Source organism: Hypanus sabinus, chromosome 28 (assembly GCF_030144855.1).
Source record: "Hypanus sabinus isolate sHypSab1 chromosome 28, sHypSab1.hap1, whole genome shotgun sequence".
In the NCBI taxonomy this organism is placed as follows: domain Eukaryota; kingdom Metazoa; phylum Chordata; class Chondrichthyes; order Myliobatiformes; family Dasyatidae; genus Hypanus; species Hypanus sabinus.
The window spans coordinates 20,862,570-20,873,696 of record NC_082733.1 but is presented as its reverse complement, the minus strand read 5'-3'; the positions used below and the strand labels follow the sequence as shown (position 1 = coordinate 20,873,696).

The window sequence follows — 11,127 nt, the reverse complement described above, 5'->3', positions numbered from 1 at the left end:
AGTGATGCACCATCAATAACTCTTGGAGACGTGAGGCGAGATATAGCCTTTGATTGGCTGGAAGAAAGAACAAGCAGCAAGTGACCACCACACAACATCCTGGAGACTGAGGAAGGGGCTGTGCCTCCAATCGCCTTTATACCTGGGTCTGTGGGAGGAGCCACAGGAGCAGTTGGGGGGGGGGGGGCATGTCCAGACAGGTATATGTAGTTCACCACACTGAGTTAATCTGTTTGCTGGCTTGCTAAACAAATACAACTCCTCTGTATTGGAGCTATGGAAATCACAGAAAAGGGCCCTTTGGCACAATTCATTAAGTCCAACTGGGAAATCTATTTGCCTGTATTCAGTCTATATGACTGCTGGTATTTTGATGAACTGTAGTGATCCAGTCTTCCATTTTGAGGCAATATGCTCTTACTTAAGATTTTTTTTTTGTTTGCAACTTTAAACTGAGAGGATTGAACAAAATAGCTTCCTTGGCGATGACATCAGGGTTCCCTGCCAAAATTGTGTTTTTTTAAAGCTACTTGTATTTAAAGAAACTGGGCCTGATGTCAGAGCTCCTGTCATTTCCCCAAATATTGATCCATTTGTTGCATTTATTTGTTACGCTGACCATAACACTCTTGAATTTGTACAGACTGTTTCAATCACTGCATCGATCCTGCTTTCCTAACTCAATGTTAGATCCTGCACATTTAGAAACTTAGGGTCTTGTGTGAACTGAGTATACCTAATCTTTCAGTGTACAATCAAAACAGCTTTGAAAAAGATAGAGAGACAAAGAAGAATATTTAAGTCATATTATTAAGATTTTCAATGAATTTCAATATTGTAATGAATGAAATTCTTTTGATGAGGTATCTCATTGGAAGTACAATACAATTAATTTTCAAATAGTAAGGTCTTACCAGCAGCAACGTCCTGTGGAAAATAGAATTCTTTGGCAGAGCATTCCACAGATTTACTATTCTCTGTCTAAAACAATTCCTCCTTACCTCTGTACTAAAAGGTCGCACCCTCAACTTTGAGTCTGCACTCTCAAGTTCTGGATAGCCCTGCCATAGGAAACATCCTCTCCATATCCACCGTATCTAGTCCTTTCAACATTTGGTGGGTTTTAATGGGATCTCCCGGTATTCTTTTAAATTTCAGTGAGTTTAGGCCAAAAGGTGCCAAACTCTCCTCGCATGTTAACCCCTTCATTCCCGGAATCATCCTGAAAGCCTCCTCTGGACTCATTCCAATGACAATGTATTCTTTCTGAGATATAGGGCCCAAAACTGTTGGCAATACTCCAAGTGCAGCCTGACTCATGCCTTATAAAGTCTCAGCATTATCTCATTGTTTTTATATTTTATTCCCCTTGAAATAAGTGCCAAAATTGCATTTGCCTTCTTTACCACAGACTCAAAATTAACACTCTGGGAATCTTTCACGAGGATTCCTATATTCTTCCGCACCTCTGATATTTGAACCTTCTCCCCATTCAGATAATATTCTGCACTGTTGTTCCTTTTACTAAAATAAATTAACATACATTTCCCAACACTGTATGTCATCTGCCACTTTTTTGCCCATTCTTCCAATTTGTCTAATTCCTGCTGCAATCACATTGCTACCTACCCTGCAACTATATTTGTATCATCTGCAAACTTTGCCACAAAACCATCAATTCCTTATCAAAATCATTGACAAACAATGTGAAAAGTAGTGGTCCCAATACTGACACCTGAGAACCACCACAGGTCACTGACAGCCAACCTGAAAAGGTCCCATTCATTCTCACTTGCTGCCTCCTACATGTTAGCCATTCCACTATCCATGCCAGTATCTTTCCTGTAATGCCATAGGATTTTACTCTGTTAAGCAGCCTCGTGTAAAGTACCTTATCAAATGTCTTCTGAAGATCCAAGTAAATTGCATCCACTACCTCTCCCTTGTCCGCTGTGCTTGTTACCTCCTCAAAGAACTCTAACAGATTTGTCAGGCAAAATTCCCTTTACAGACACGATGCTAACTTCGACATATTTTATCATTAGTCTCCAAGTACCCCAAAACTTCATCCTTAATAATAGACTCCAACACTGGTCCCAACCACAGAGATTAGACTAACTGGCCTATAATTTCCTTTATTTGGCCTTTCTCCCTTCTTAAAAAGTGGTGTGACATTTGCAAACTTCCAGTCCTCTGGGACCATACAAGAATCAAGTGATTCTTGAAAGATCATGAACAATGCCTTCATTATCTCTTCTGCAACCTCTCTCAGGACTCCAGGATGTAGTCCATCTGGTCCAGGTGACTTTTCCACCTTAAGACATTTCAAGTTGCCAAACACTTCTTCCATTGTAATAGCAATGGCACTCACTCCTGCTTCCTGCCACTCACGGACTTTTGGCACACTGCTAGTATCTTCCACAGTGAAGACAGATGCAAAGTACACATTAAGTTCACCTGCCATTTCTTAGTTCCCCATTACTACCTCACCAGCATCATTTTCCAGTGGTCCAATAGTAACTCTTACCTCCCTTTTACTCTTTATATAACTGAAAAGCACAAGCCAGGTAACAAGCAGAAACCCTTTGTCTTTCTCAGGGCAGTGCTAAGAGAAAATGAGCAACCAAATGTGGGGGGGAAGACTTGATAGTTCCAATAATTTTCTACTCTGTCAAAACCAAAGTCAAGTACCAACTTGAATTTTGTGTTCAAACCTTGAGTAAAACTTAAACTTGCCATTTTATGTTTCACAGACAGGTGTGCTGGCACTCTCTGAGAGTGTACAGGTACATGAATTTGCATAATCTCAAGGAATTGTCATGGTGCTGAAAGCAAATTTTCATTCTACTATACCTCACTGTACGTGTCCAAATGACAATAAACTCAACTTGTCTTAAACATGCATTTGCTACTCTAAATGCAACATTAAGTTGTTGGTTTAAAATATTATGTGTTAACCATATAGTTTACAAATCATATGTAGTCTTCTACATTACAAATATAAATCCAGTATGAGGGGAGATACAATGCAGGGAAGCATTAAATACCTCAATAATTATATTGAGGAATTAGTTATCCCTTCTGTTTCCTGCAGGAGCTGAAATACTGTTTAGAGAAGCTTCCAGAATTAGCATAAGAAGGAGGGATTGATGAAGACAGTAGCTGGATCTCTATCACTGATTGGATAATGGAGGCACAAGAAGTCAGAACTGGCAAAGCAGTGATCAAAAACTTGAAAATGACAGAAACAACCTAGACAATCTTCACAAATGTAAAAATAGTTACCTTTCCAGGACAACAATAACAGAGGTCAGGCTGTACCCTTGTCCCAACCAGCTTCAACTGCTTCATAAATGGCCTCCTCAGGAAATTAACTTCCATGAAATATAAGCTAAGTAATTGCCAAGCATGGATTGATATGTGCAAGTACCATTTACACCATACATCTAGACAATAACCAGCTCCATCAAGATGAGTTTAACCAATCTTGATGTTCAGTGGTATTACATTTCCCTCTCTCTATGGCTGGTGTATGACCTGAATATTTCCAGTATTTTTCACTTTTATTCATTATCTTAATGTTGTTTTAAAACTTACTTGTCCTTCAGTTAAACTGGGAATCCTCCAACAGGACCACTGCCTTGATGTGGTTTGGAGGCTTGTGTACCTCAGTGAAGCCCAGAAACCAATGCTGGCTGGAATTATGGCTTTATGGTTTGGCTCTTGGTAGGTTCGCACATGCTAGACAGCTCAAAGTGGTCCAGTGGTCCTCTGGGTTCAGGTGTTCAGCTCAGGACTAACAACTCTGACTGGTAAAACAAAGCTGTTATGGAAATAGCAACGAAGAATCCTTCTACATCTGTGTGTGATATGATTCGCGAATCTCCATGGCTGCCAAGGTCAGTCTGAGATGGGGCCCTTCAAATGCTACCCCAAATGCCTGTAGTGTAACGGACAGTTGAATGTGACTGTCAAGTGACAATGTGACTGTGAATGTTGTCAAATGTGCATTGTTACATAATTCTGGAGTCATAATCTTGGATATTGGAAATGCCAAATGAATATCAAGAAGCAATATAAATGAAATTGATTTGCAGACACTGTCACTGAAGATGAACAGAGGAAATCCTTGATTAGAAAATTGTCTTTTGCACATAATCATTTTATTATTGAGGGTCTCTGTAAACTTACTTGAAATGTATCAGTTATCAGTATGGCATTTTTGGAGAATATTGAGATACAGCACAGGCTAAGCCCTTCCGGCTCTCAAGCTACACTGCTCAGCAACGTCCGACTAATCCTAGCCTAATGATGGGACAATTTACAATAAGCAATTAATCTACGAACTTGGTACCAGAGCACCCAGAGTATGCAGTCACTGGGAGAAGGTTCAAGTTCCTCGCAGGCAGTTGTGGGAATTGAACCTGGGTACTGTAAAGCGTTGTGCTAACCACCATGCTACCATGCCATCCAATGCTATGTGGTATTTAAGTTACAAAAGCACTGGACTTAAGTTACAACAGTTACATTAACCTGAAATACCAGAGCACCATAGCCATTCTGAAATGTTAGCTTGTTTATATCAAACTATAATTATTAACTGCTGCAAAGCCTCTTCTTCAGTAACGAGATAAAATGTGAAGCAGAAATGCGCATTATCTTAAAAGTTTAGAAAAATGAATTTGTCTGTGGTAGGTCCTGGTATAGACCCACTTGTTAGACCCTGGGAAACAACCACAGTCATATGATTAGAAAATAGAGGCAAGGTCTGTTCTGTGTTAGAAGATACAAGAAGACAATCTTGGATGAAAAGATCAAAACCTTCCTTTTAAATATGAGAGCATTACTAATAGTTACTGTACATGGGCCCACAACACTTACCAAAGGGAAAACTGGCTCTCTGGATTGACAGAGGAGATGAATTGGAAATCCCTGTTTATTGTGGCAGTTTTCCTGACATCTGTGATGTTTATAAGCAGCTGTCTCTGCTAATGACATACCGATAACTGACACTCCTCAGCACACTGCGAGCACTGGAGTCCCTCAAGTTCTGTTAAGTGTGCAAAGTTGGAATGTTTTGTTAGTTTGTGTGCGCTGTGGTCCCTGACAGCTTTCAAATTGGTCCTTCAGGAATTTTGTATGACAAACATGTGGAGTGTTTAAATCTTTCTGGTGTCCTGTAATTTCATGTGTCAAGAATCCTTTTCATTTTTAGGACCACCAAAAGTTATAAATGAATGATCCTACTTTTTTCAATAAGCAAATAAAAGCTGATTTTAAAAATAAAAGTCATTTAGGAGACACCAAGGGTTGATGGAATTTTCAGTTTCCATGGGGTAAAATTGCTTCATATCATTGCTTGAGACCGATTTATGTCCTGAAACCACTACATAGTAGCCTAGAAAAAAAATGTAAATGGGCAATATTTTATTATTTTGAGATCATGCATGAATAGATAATTCTAAAGTGATCAACAAAGAGGTGAAACACAAGACAATGAATGGCCAATCATTAAGAATGCTTTTAACAACTGGCGTCCCTACAGATCTTTGATATTTAGTGGTATAGTTGTTAGCTATTATTCAAGAGGCAGAAGTATGTTTCCAGGGCTATAAAGTAGCAGAGAATGATAATTTAGAAATAATTCCTACAGATCTTGCATGGATGCCTTTACAAAAGTTATGCATATTTTTACTTGAGCAAGGTTTGACTTTAAATCTCAATGACTGAAAGGTTAATACTTGTTGGTAGTTATAGCAGTGTATCGTATCAGTTTATTTTGTGGTATTAGATGATCAAAAAGAGTGTACAGAACTGTTTGACAGAACATACCGCTGATGTTTAGTCAGCTAAATGATTTTAAAATATAGTAACACCAGAGCAGATACAATAGCTCAGTTTTTTAAAAAGTTTTATTTTTAGTACATGAATTTGATGCACAGGTATTCAAAGTGTGATTTTAGTTCATTGCTGACTGGAATCAAATGATGGTACTGTCAAATAAAATACAAAGTTATAAATTAAGGCAAGCAAGCTTCTTCCTGAAGTGTAAACACCATGTGATGTGACAAGTGTTTGACCATAGTTTATTTTGTTTCCAAAATATTCTTGGTATGCCAAGTTCATAGAGAGCATCCTCATATTAGTCATTACTGTCTGGTTAGGTGCAGCATCCTCTTGCAATATACAAAAACTACAGTAAACTGTCAGGTCAGCAGAAAAGGTCACTGTTGCTTCAGTCTACTATCACTGAAGGACTCGTATGTGCCTTGGACAAAGACCTGGGCAGGAAAAATCAATGCGGACACTACCCACCCTGCAAACTGCTTCTTTCTGGTAAGAACAATAGGGCTATTAAAACAAAAACTTCATGCCATTTTAAAAGTTTCTTTCCCCATTTAGTTAATCTGATCAATCCATTCTAGTTAGAATCCTCCCACACTACTCTATCTATTGCACCCATCACCACACTGTAGACACTTAAAACCACTTCTTATAATGCTGTTTCATTGTAAGTACATGCTGTTATTTGTACATTTATTCAAATGTTATTGCATATCCATCCTTAAACTTTGAACTTTACTTTATATAATTCCTTATTATTTATAATCATTGAAGGTTGTTGCTTTTTGCACCCTGACTAACACACCATAGCAAATTCTGAATACATGTGAATGTGAGATGAGGTGAGGGTCTTCATCAATCAGAGTTGATCATGGATATTGTGTGCAATCTGTCTGTATACACAAGCCTAGGCAGTACAATATGGAGAGCAAGCTGGTGCCCGTGTAGTAAGCTCCCCCTCTACACGCATCTGATGAACCCGAAGGAACGGCAACGGCAGATACCGATACCAGCAATGTCGCAGGGGTTGCCAGTCAGCATTGAGCTCAATGTAGGATTGCCTTGGGGACTCCAGCTCTGGATTTTTCCTTCAGGGTTTACTCCTGAAGCCTTCCTTGTGAGTGGGTATAACCACAAGGCAGTAGAGGTTTGTGATCTGAGCTTCCTTCTCCGAGCTGAGTTGCCAACCGTGGCTGATGGTCTCCCCACCTCCATCCGAGGCAACTGGTTTTAAGGCACCAGTAATCCGCCTTTGCCCCTCCTTCTATCAATAGAAACAGTTTCTCTGGGCTTAGTAGCTAAGCCAGACATAAAGGCCAGGAGCTGAACTTGGTTGTCAGAGGCTATTTGAGGCTCATGACATTAGGCACATTTAACAGATAGTGAGAGCTTGTTCCTGTTACCACCCCAGCTATAACAATGCTAAGGTGAATGTACATGCTGAGTAAAGTTCATTCTTGATCCTTCACACTTTATCAAATCTAGAATGTAAATTGACTTCCTTTAATTGATTAACAAAAAAAAACTACAAAAGCAACAGGCTAAAATAATAAATATTTTACAGTTAATTTGGAGTGGCTGCTTTATTAGGATTTGCTTTGATCTACCCAGCAAGAGCTTATATATTCATCTGAACATTGGACTATGAAATGAAAACAAAATACTCAGATAATGGAAATCTAAAACAAATACCTTAAATGTAGGCAAAACTTGGGAGGTGAGGGAGATCATTTGGAGGGAGAAACAAAGTTACGATTTCAGGTCTATGAGAGTTGTCTATCCATTACTTTCCTCAAATCCCAATGTGTTGAAGTACTTGCAAAACTAATCCTAACCCAGTGACATAGTTTGACTGCATATCTAGTTGGATTTATGTTACAAGTAAATTTTGAATACAGGCATTGTGAGTCTCAGGGAAGCAGCCTAAGGGTTTCTTGGAAGCCATTTTGTCATGTTTTCTATGTAGATCCTCACCAGTTGAGTGCAGTTTTCAGACATATGTCAGAATATTTGATCCCATGTTCCTATTGAACGAGTTTAGCATGTCAGGAATCAAGCCTCACCAACTTATTCCTGTGGCTTTTTTCTGTGGAAGTATGACTAATGATATGTAGAGAGGATTCAACCTCTGAGTCACCAACCAAAAGCATAAAGGCACATAGGACAATAGATAGCTTCAACAGTGACCATGGAGACCTGAAGAAATGAATTTCTTGCTTGTATTAGTCAGAGAGCTTGGCATATAATGATAATCTATAAACCGAATATAGGGGTGGTTGTCCATTGTGTCTGACGATGACAGGAAACCTGTGTGGGAGAGTTTTTAAAGTGGAATAGCTGTTGCACTGGGGTGGTTCCATTCTCACGACCTCAGAAGTCTGGGTCCAGTGGTACGAATAAGCTTCACAAACTGCAGTGATTGACCATGACGTCTTCTGTGGCTTGTCATGCCCTTCACTCTCCAGGGAGTGTTGCAGTACTGCCTTCATAGCCTTTGGATCTCCGCCAGAGCTGGATTTGCATGCTTGGTCGAGTATATCCCTATCTCACTGGGGTAGGAGGTCGTTGGCTACCATGGCCTAGTTTAACCTGCCTGTCGAAGCAGTGTACCGGGATGTGGCCGCCGTTGCATGCAAACAGGTACTTGGAGCCACAGGTGAGAGCTGAGGGTCTGCTGGGGACCAAAGGTGAGTCAGCTGCCCTGGGATGGACAAGAAAGGATCCTTCACCAGAGGTGCTACCCTTTCCTCAAAACCACAAACTGAATAAGAAACATCTAAAGCCACGGTGGTCAAGTGATGATGAACCCTTGCACTGTAGTCTGACTCAGCATACTTTTTCTCTGAGTTTGGTAATGTCTACTATTCTGTTGCTTTTGGACATCTTTGCAATGATCAGATTGCTACATACCATCTCTGTTTCTCTCTTGGTTCATCAACGTATCTTCCTTTGACTGCTGATCATTCATTTTCTTTACAATCCAAGGCAGAATGAAGGAAGGAAAGAGAGATTTAATCAAGTGAATTGTGAAACAATATGATATCAGCAAGAATGAGATTTCCTCCTCTCTTGTGACCCATCCTTGTGTCATGACATTCTCTTGAGGTCAATTTAACTTTTCACACTTTGTCCTGCCCACCCCTCCATAAGTAGTCAATCACACTTCCTCCAAGCTGACTCAGTTAAAGATGTTCTCTTTTTTTATTGAGATATGGCTCTTCTGGCTCTTCAAACCATGCCTCCCAGCAATCCCTAGATTTAACCTTACCTAATCTCAGGACAAAGTACAATGACCAATTAACCTACCAACCATTATGTCTTTGGGATGTGGAAGGAAACCAGAGCACCAGAGGAAACCCATGTAGATATGGGAAAAACGTACAGACTCCTTACAGGGAATGACAGGAATTGACCCCATGTCACTGGTACTGTAAAGCGTTGACCTAACCACTTGTTTCTGATTATGGTACGCATGTCTTACAGCTACCTACTTTCCCAGATGAAAGAGTAACATTAATGGATGGAAACATTAAAAAAAACTCAAATATTTCAGGTAATATTCCAAGACCTAATACAGTTGTTCAATGGTGAAGTTAGTGAGGAACAAGCCAATTATATGTAGGCTTACAATGCTGGTCCACATGAATGACACATACTCAGTTGAGTACATCTGTTTCCACCCACTAGTGGGGATCTTTTCTCATGAACACGCGTAGGTGATGGAATTCTGAACACCAAGGAGAATAAACATCGAGCTATTGCCTCATATCTGCACCTGCAGATCCCTGTCCCGTAGCTCTTGCCTCATGATTCCCATTACTTTCTTCATTCATAGATCACAGGAGGGGGATGGCATGAGTTGGTGGTGAGGAGGGAAGTAAAATAACAGTCAATAGGAGAAGATATGTGATGGGGCGAGGCAAATAGGGCAAGGGGTGTTGGAGAAGCTTGGCATGGAAGGTTTGCTTGAATGGAAGGGTTAAGGATGTGGGATGCACTACTGTTCCCCAGAGGAAGTAGTCCTGGAAAAGTTCTTACCCGCTTCAAGTGACTAGGCTGAGCTTTTCATTTGCTGGATGATCCATCCTACAATTTTGAAGTTAAATTTCTGACAGAATCTGAGGAACAGAGAATCAGAACCAGGTTTTTATCATTGACATACAGTATGTCATAAATTTAAATTTCAAGTTCAAGTTTATTGTCATTCATCTATATAAATACATACTGCCAAATGAAACAACATTGCTCCAGAACAAGGTGCTCCAGAACAAAGCACATAAAACACACACACACAACACATGAAATAATTTTACCACAAATAAATTAACATATATTGAAATATATTCCAAAAGACTGACAGGTGGCATAAGTTGCAATTACAACAGAAGTTGAAAAATAAACTGTATGATGCTGCTGGTACTTCATATGTGATGAGACCTGGGTGGTGGCAGGGAGTTCAGTGGTCTTACAGCCTGGGGGAAGAAGCTGTTTCCTATCTGACCAGTGCTTGTCCTAATGCTATGGTACCTTCTGCCTAATGGTATGGAGTCAAAGAGATTGTGGGTGAATGCGAGGGATCATTGACAATGCTAAAGACCAATGCAAGCAGCACTTCTGATAAATATCTCAGACAGGTGGAAGAAAGACACTGACAGTCCTCACAATCCTTTGTAGGGTTCTGCAGTCAGATGACTTGCAATTCCTGCACTGGATGGTGATACCGCCAGTCAGCACAATCTCACTGGTGCTCCTGCAAAAACTGGAGAAAATTGGGGAGGGAGGGGAGAAGATCAAATTCACCTCAATCTCTGATGGAAGTGGAGATGCTGTAGTGTTTTCTTGCTGAAGAGGTGGTTTTGGGGGAGCAGGTGAGATCATGCATTATGTGCACTCCCAGAAACTTGGTGTTCCTAACTTTCTTCACCTGCACAGCGAGGAGGCAGCTTGCACCTTCCTGAAGTCCACAATGACGTTGTCTTGTCCATGGTGAGACCCAAGTTATTGTGTTTGCATCATTCCACAAGCCACTCTTCCTTGTCTCTGTAAGCCTTTGTTTTGCAGCAACAATACAAAAGAAGGCATAAAAAAGTGTTATAAGTTGCAAAAGTAAATAATAAATAGTGCAAAAGACAAATGAAGAGATGGTGTTCCATGGACCATTCAGAAATCTGACAGCGGTGGGTAAGAAGCTGTTATATTAAGATTCCAGCAACTGAATTGGTTCTCATTGCCAGTTTAAAACCTTTGAAACAACCGTGTCTAAACCAGACAGAAGGGAGATAT

General features: G+C 40.2%; 1 long non-coding RNA gene across 1 annotated transcript; it reads right to left on the bottom strand.

Annotated features, from left to right (window-relative positions):
• Window positions 1-8,759: 8,759 nt before the first annotated feature.
• On the bottom strand, window positions 8,760-10,748 carry LOC132382344 (uncharacterized). Its single transcript, XR_009508286.1, has 3 exons — window positions 10,645-10,748; window positions 9,883-9,962; window positions 8,760-8,815 (listed from the first exon to the last, which is right to left on the bottom strand). It is a non-coding gene; the product is annotated as an uncharacterized LOC132382344 (long non-coding RNA).
• Window positions 10,749-11,127: the final 379 nt, after the last annotated feature.